This window comes from Triticum dicoccoides, chromosome 3B (assembly GCF_002162155.2).
Source record: "Triticum dicoccoides isolate Atlit2015 ecotype Zavitan chromosome 3B, WEW_v2.0, whole genome shotgun sequence".
In the NCBI taxonomy this organism is placed as follows: domain Eukaryota; kingdom Viridiplantae; phylum Streptophyta; class Magnoliopsida; order Poales; family Poaceae; genus Triticum; species Triticum dicoccoides.
This window is the reverse complement of record NC_041385.1, coordinates 386,005,183-386,012,753: the sequence shown is the minus strand read 5'-3', so window position 1 is coordinate 386,012,753 and position 7,571 is coordinate 386,005,183.

Sequence of the window (7,571 nt, the reverse complement as noted above, 5' to 3'; positions counted from 1 at the left end):
ATATATACACTGTTATATTGTGCTAGTATGTGTTTGCTTGCTGGTCTAGGCAACCCAATTTCTATGGTCACTCGCTTTTCTTGCGAGGATTTCCTCCTTTTTATTAGTTCCTTTTCAACCTCTTTATCTTTTTGCTTTGTTATGAGTAAATTACATATATATTCTTGTTTGTGCTTTTCTTCACGTACTAATGTGCTTTGAATGATGCTCTGTTGAAATATTCGTGGTTTAAATTCAGATGCTCAAGAATATTTGGTTAGATGAAAAAATCAAGAAAGTCATTGTGTTGTTATTTGTTTTTAGGAAATTAAATGTGATTTCTTAGATCAGAAATCAATTCATAAATTTTGTATATGTGTATGCTCGTTGGGTGTGTACTTCAGGGAATTTTATTGCTCTGGAATTCTCCTATCTTGCAAGAAAATCTTGTTGAGATTCGCCAATATTGTATTGTGGTTAATTGTATCTTCAGGCACAACAATGATGCTAGGTCTATGGTTGCAATTCATGGGCCAAGGACAAGCTCGTGATGAGTTTATCTTTCGGTTATATCCTTCGGACATTCATGTTGATGAAAATTGATTATTTGTTGAGAATTTTAATTTTATTTGGCATGTGAACAATATAACTATGCTTGGAGGCGATGTTAATGATATATTTATTTATAATGAAGTGATTGATCATCTTGGGCTTTTGGAATTGTCTCTTGAGGGCGGGTCTTCTACATGGTCGAACATGTAGGATAATCCCCTTTTGGAGCAGTTTGGTTGGTTCTTCACTTCGGCCAATTGGATTTCTACTTATCCCATGACTAAGGTTCTACCTTTGGCACGTAGATCATGTGCCTTGAATGGTTTCCATTTGCACTACGATTCCTGTCGTGGACTTAACACAACAGATGCCCTAGCAAAAAGACTTAGGTGTGGAGCCATCGCCGCTAGGTTAGCTTGAAGGGGTTAAAACGGGACAAAGGACACACATAGTTTTACCCAGGTTCAGCCCCTCTCAACGAGGTAAAGGCCTACTCCTGCTTTAGGTTGTATTGCTTGGGGTTCGATTACCAGGGAGCGAATATGCTTGTTCTAGTTCTCGACTGGTTGTTTCTTTCCCCAATCCGCCACCGGGTCACCCCTTTGTACACACAGGTTGATGCTCGGCGGCTTACAGAGTCCCGGGCGGCTCATACACAACGTGTCAGGCTCGATGACTAACTAAGCTTGCCTTACAATACAAGTTACACATATGGCGGTTTATCCTCTTGGGCCTCAAGTCGCCTCTGGGTCTTGGGCCTTCAATAGTCTTGCTTCATAACCCGCCATCTTCGTCCTTGAGTCGCCAACGGTATGACCCGGCCCTTCCTGGGCGGGTCATACCCAATAGTTATATCCCCAACATTAGGTCCCAGGTTGATTTGAACTTGTTCATATCAATCAGTACTTGACTTAGCAGAATCTTTTATCATCAACTTTATGAATTTGCGGTAACCCGCCATGATGTCAGCTTCACAGAATTGCACTAACCCACCATGACGTCATCTCGCATTAATCTCACACGAGGCCCAAAAAAACATCTCAATATATCTTCATCTTTAATGAACTTCCCGAAAATCGAGGCGTCCGTGCAACTACATAATCATTTTCTGGCCTCCTCGATTCTCTCGCATGCCATCTATCCACTGCCTTATAAATAGGGGCAAGGGTCTGTTTCATTTTTTCCCTTGCCTTCTTGTCTTCGTCCTCTTCCTCGCAACGCCACACGCGCCCGAGCTCCTCCGCCGCCGTCGACCTTCTTTCACTGCACCAACTCCGGCCGCTGCATCACCCTGAACAGACCAGAGCTCCGCGGCGCACCTCCGCTGTCCATCAACGTTTGGCAAGGTCGACTTCACCTTAGAACAGATCTGTAGTTAGGGTTTTCACTTGTTCGTTGGTGTTGTTCGCCATTCCTCGTTTTCTCCTCTAGATCGAGTAATTTTTTATCTGACCATGGTACGAAACTTGTGCGGTAGCAACGTAGCACTCATTTTTAATATCTGAATACCTCCCCTCCATAGAAGATCTCATCTGAGCACATGAACTTTTCTGCCGCCGCCACCTTAGGTTTATAATTTTTCTTCATTTTTTGAACTGCTGCAAATCCAAAATTATAATACCAATCTGTGAAAACTGCTTGTCCAATACTTAGCAATCCTTAACTTATAGATCTGAAAACTAACCGTTGTTTGGGCGGCTTAACTGATAAAACCATAACCCGCCATGTACCATTAGTCCCCTTTTAAGCTGCCAATAGATATATCCGCATAACTCAACGCTATCCTCCGGCTTAACGCATTGCTTATTTGTAGTTCTTACCGTTGAATCAATGGCCGGCTTAACAACATAATCTTAAACCGGCAATATTTTCTTTTCAGACCTTCATCCTCAACAATGACTAAGACCATCACTTCATGCAATTGGGTAGCTTCCCGGGTCACCGAGGAGGATTTGAACGAGTTTGTGCAGACAGGCGTCTTAGCCAAAAAAGATGTCATCCACTGGAGGGTCCGAGGCATTGAAAATCCTCCTGAGCCCAAGGACGGCGAAGTAATTGTTTTTACTGATCATATGATTTGGGGGTTCACTCCGTCCGGTTCAAAATTCTTCTGTGACGTCCTACACTTTTTCTAGCTCCATCCTCAAGATATTGTGCCAAATTCCGTTTCAAACATCTGTAATTTTCAAGTGTTCTGCGAGGTGTACCTTCAACAGGAACCCGCTGTAGAACTATTCAGAGAATTTTATTACTTGAACCGGTAGACCAAATTCACAAACGGGCCTAGTCTGGAATTAGGTGGCATTTCTATTCAAAGACGAAAACAAGCCACTTTACCAGCCGCCAGACTGCCCAGCCATCCCAAAGACTGGAACCAAACTTGGTTTTATTTCCAAGAAACTTCTCCAGAAGGGGAAACCCTCTACCGCGCTATCATGCCAACTGACTTAGCAATAGATATCCTCTTCCAGAACGCATCACCACATCAGAACAGAGAAAATATATGCTCATTTTTTCAAAGATCCGAGCCTTGATGGCCAATGGTTTGAGCGGAATCAATGTAGGCCGGTGCCGAGTCGCCTGGAGAGTTTTTCCCTTAAGCCGTCGCCCCGGCTTATCTTGCGAGTACACCGGCGACTTAAAAGATCCACAACGCCACTGCGAGACTCAATTGACTGATGAGGATATCAATGAAATGACCAAGACTCTATTGAACGAGAGCTTGGCAGATTGCAGCAAAGCCGGACTGAATCCTTTCTGCACTCTCAACAAGCCGCCAGCTGTAAGTTTTGCACATAATTTCTAGTTGAATCATGTTCTCATTTAAACTGTCCTCTTATAGTCGTCTGATTTCCATAGGCCGATTCTCCTTTTTGGAAGAAGAAGCTACAGGACAAGCCGACCAAGAAGACCCAGACAAACAACAAGGCTCCTAAAAAGCCTGCCAAGAAGAAGAACAACTCCTCCGAGTTATTTAACTTAGATGATGATGATGATGATGATGATGAGTCGGAGGTAGAACTTGACTCTCTTGGCTCATTTTTTGTACATCTCATTGACAATGACCATTATCAGGATGACGCGGAGGCCAGCTAAGGATGGCAATGGGTAGGGTATGGGGCGGGTAGAGCAATACCATACCCATACCCGTGTAGTCCATGGGCACAAAATTCTACCCATACCTGTACCCACGGGTATGAAACTTTACCCGTACCCATACTCGGCGGGTACCCATACCCATTGGGTACCCAACGGGTAGATCAAATAGTACACAAGTTATTCACAATTTCACATTCATCAATATCACATTTGACAAAAAAAATATTTATCTCAACTCAGTAACAAATAGATGAGTACATAACAATTATCTCAATTCAAATTGATGATTGGTGACAACTTTAACATAGGTTCACAATCTCACGACACGCTTCACGGGTAAGGTACACATTTCAGTATAAATGGGTAGGGTATGGGTATATCCATGGGTAGAAGGCTATACCGGTGCCCTACCCATGACTTAACGGGTAGGGCATGGGTACAACCCATGGGTATAAAATTGTGCCCATACCCTGCCCATGCGGGTACGGTATCCGCGGGACCCATACCCATGGGTAAAATTGCCATCCTTAAGGCCAGATGTGCTGATGATGACGAGGTAATTGTTCTTTCCTCTGGCTCAGAACCTATGCCAAAATAGAAAAATTGACAAGCAAGCCGGAAAGTAAGGTTTTCTCATATTTTAGCTTATTTGGATCCCAACTTTATTTTGAAGAAGCAGTAACATGAAGCTTGCTGCACGACCCGAAATAGCAGAGGCGGAATTCTCTCCTCCGGCTTCCCAAATACACTAGCTCCTCGCAAGCTTCGTCCAGAGGTTTCACCAATTTCTGACTTAGCTTATCCCAAGGCGGGTCTTTTTTGACAACCTCTTAATCCTCCTGACTCAAATTACTAGGGAACATCTCATTCCTCATCCGGCGACTCAACGGGACTCACGTCCCAGTCTTCAAGACCGTGCCTGGGTAAGAATGTTAAGTCTCTGCTTTCAATCATGTACTCAATTGTCGTATTAACCCTATCTTGTGCTTTATTTACAGAGCTATGGCAAAGCCCATCAAAAAGTTGAAGGTGACCAAAACAGCTGAAACCCTTAATGAACCGGAGAAGCAATCAACAGAAACTTCTCCCCAAGCCGCTGAGGCCAGCAATGATGATCCGCCACCAGAAGAGCACAACGTCACCATCGATCATATGGATGTTGACCCGACCACTATCAAGCCACCAAGTCCCATCAAGCCTACTGAAGAAAAGGTTGATGATGTTTTCATTACTGGATTGGTTACATGGCACCGGGCAACCCCACTGTCTTGTCAAAGTTAAGTGCTAAGGATGAAATCTTCGCTACTGACAAAGGCAATTGGTCGGTAAATTGGAATGCTATGCCCAATATAGCGCCCAAGAGATCCACTCTGGGTATCTAAAGCGTCTGCACACAAGCCGTGACTTTGAGGCCGGCTTAGTCAATCTCATGAAGGAACATTTTGAGGGAAACACTAGTCTTCTTCATATAAATATACTTCTATCAGCCGCCAAGTCTACTGGATATGATAGAATTGAATGTACGGTAGACTTTAAATAGCCTTATAGATATGTAGATCAAAACAAGTAGCCCCCAAGGGCCGCTTGAACTGTGAAGATAAGCCAGGACTTCGAATATTAGTGAGCAACTTTGCACCTGTAGCCCCCAAGGGCCGGCTTAATCAGCATGGATAAGCCGGGACTTATCAACATAATTGTCACTAAAATCCAAATATGTAGCCCCTATGAGTCGGCTATAGTCATAATAGTATAGCTGGGTCATCATAGAATTGTCTTCAAAAAGAGCAATGTGCATTAGCCCCCAAGTGCCAAGTGAAATACTTGTATTGTACTTGGGACTTTTAAGTGATTGTAATACCGCCTATCGTTTGCATACTACAAGCTGAACTCAATGTGAAAGAATCCCAAGTCGCCGATCTTCAGGAAAATATCAAGTCTCAACAATCTGAAACTTCCAAGGCCAAATCAGAATTGACAATCGCCTTGGAAGAGATGGAGAAGTTGAAAAAGGAATTCAAGGCTGACGGGACAAACTAGGAGACTGAAAAGACAACTCTGTTGAAAAGAGAAGAAGAAGCAGAAGCGGCCCTTAAGCCGGTGGCTAAAGAGCTTTCTGGCTTAAAGCATCAAACTAATACCATGACAACTGCCATCTTTGGTAAGTAACACTATCTCAATCTGTCACCATAAATGCATTTGAATAATCATTCATCGAGCTTATCAATTTATTTGGTAATGCAGGTGTCGGTGTCAAAACCGGCGGGTCTCGGGTAGGGGGTCCTGAACTGTGCGTCTAAGGCTAATGGTAACATGAGGCGGGGGACACAATGTTTACCCAGGTTCGGGCCCTCTCGATGGAGGTAATACCCTACTTCCTGCTTGATTGATCTTGATGATATGAGTATTACAAGAGTTGATCTACCACGAGATCGTAGAGGCTAAACCCTAGAAGCTAGCCTATGATTATGATTGTTGTTGTCCTATGGACTAAACCCTCTGGTTTATATAGACGCCGGAGGGGGCTAGGGTTACACAGAGTCGGTTACAGAGAAGGAGATCTACATATCTGAATTGCCAAGCTTGCCTTCCACGCAAAGGAGAGTCCCACCCGGACACGGGATGAAGTCTTCAATCTTGTATCTTCATAGTCCAACAGTCCGGCCAAAGTATATAGTCCGGCTGTCTGAGGACCCCCTAATCCAGGACTCCCTCAGTAGCCCTTGAACCAGGCTTCAATGAGGATGCGTCCGGCGCGCAGATTGTCTTCGGCATTGCAAGGCGAGTTCTTCTCCAAATCCAGAGTACCTGTTGTGACGAGTAGTGTCCGGCTTCCCATTAATGTTGCACTCCTTGGCTTCTGTACCTTAATAATGGCAGTCTCCACGTGTCGAGCGAATGCGAGAAGTCGGGGCATTTTTACATTTTTCCACCCTAACCATGTTAGTAAATCGTCTATTTAAAGAGACGGGGATCCTCAGATCCAAATCACACCATCTTCCCCAAGTGAGGAATTACCAGAGCGCGCCCGAAAAAACCATCCCATCATGGCTGGCCAACGCAGCTCCTCCTCTCGCTCCCACAGCACCAAGCCAGGTGATTGGGTGAAGTGCACTGTCCCCCATGGCCGATTGGTGGAGTTGCAGACCCAGGGGTTTCTTCCGCCTGCATATATGGTCCCCGTCCGAGCCGGATTAGCCACTTACAATGGCGCTGAGCAAGCACAGAGTTTCCCCAACGCATCCAGGGGGGAGCGAGTATGCCTTGTCCCTTACTTGCTGAGGGTCCTCGGATTTCCAATCCATCCGTTCCTCTGTGGGCTCCTGGAGTACTACGGCCTCCAGCTGCATAACTTCACTCCGGCCTCCATGATAAGTCTCCAACGTATCTATAACTTATGAAGCATTCATGCTATTTTATTATCTGTTTTGAATGTTTATGGGCTTTATTATACACTTTTATATTATTTTTGGGACTAACCTATTAACCGGAGGCCCAGCCCATATTGTTTTTTTCTTGCCTATTTCAGTGTTTCGAAGAAAAGGAATATCAAATGGAGTCCAAACGGAATAAAACCTTCGGGAGCGTGATTTTTGTAACAAACGTGATCCAGGAGACTTGGTGTTGAAGGCAAGGAAGCTTCGAGGTGGCCACGAGGGCGGGGGCGCTCCCACCCCTGGGCGCGCCCCCTGTCTCGTGGGCCCCTCGAGGCTCCCCCGACCGACTTCTTTCGCCTATATATTCCCATATAGCCTAAAACCATCGAACAACAAGATAGATCGGGAGTTCCGCCGCCGCAGGCCTCTGTAGCCACCAAAAACCTCTCAGGAGCCCATTCTGGCACCCTGCCGGAGGGGGGATCCCTCACCGGTGGCCACCTTCATCATCCCGGCGCTCTCCATGATGAGGAGGGAGTAGTTCACCCTCGGGGCTCAGGGTATGTA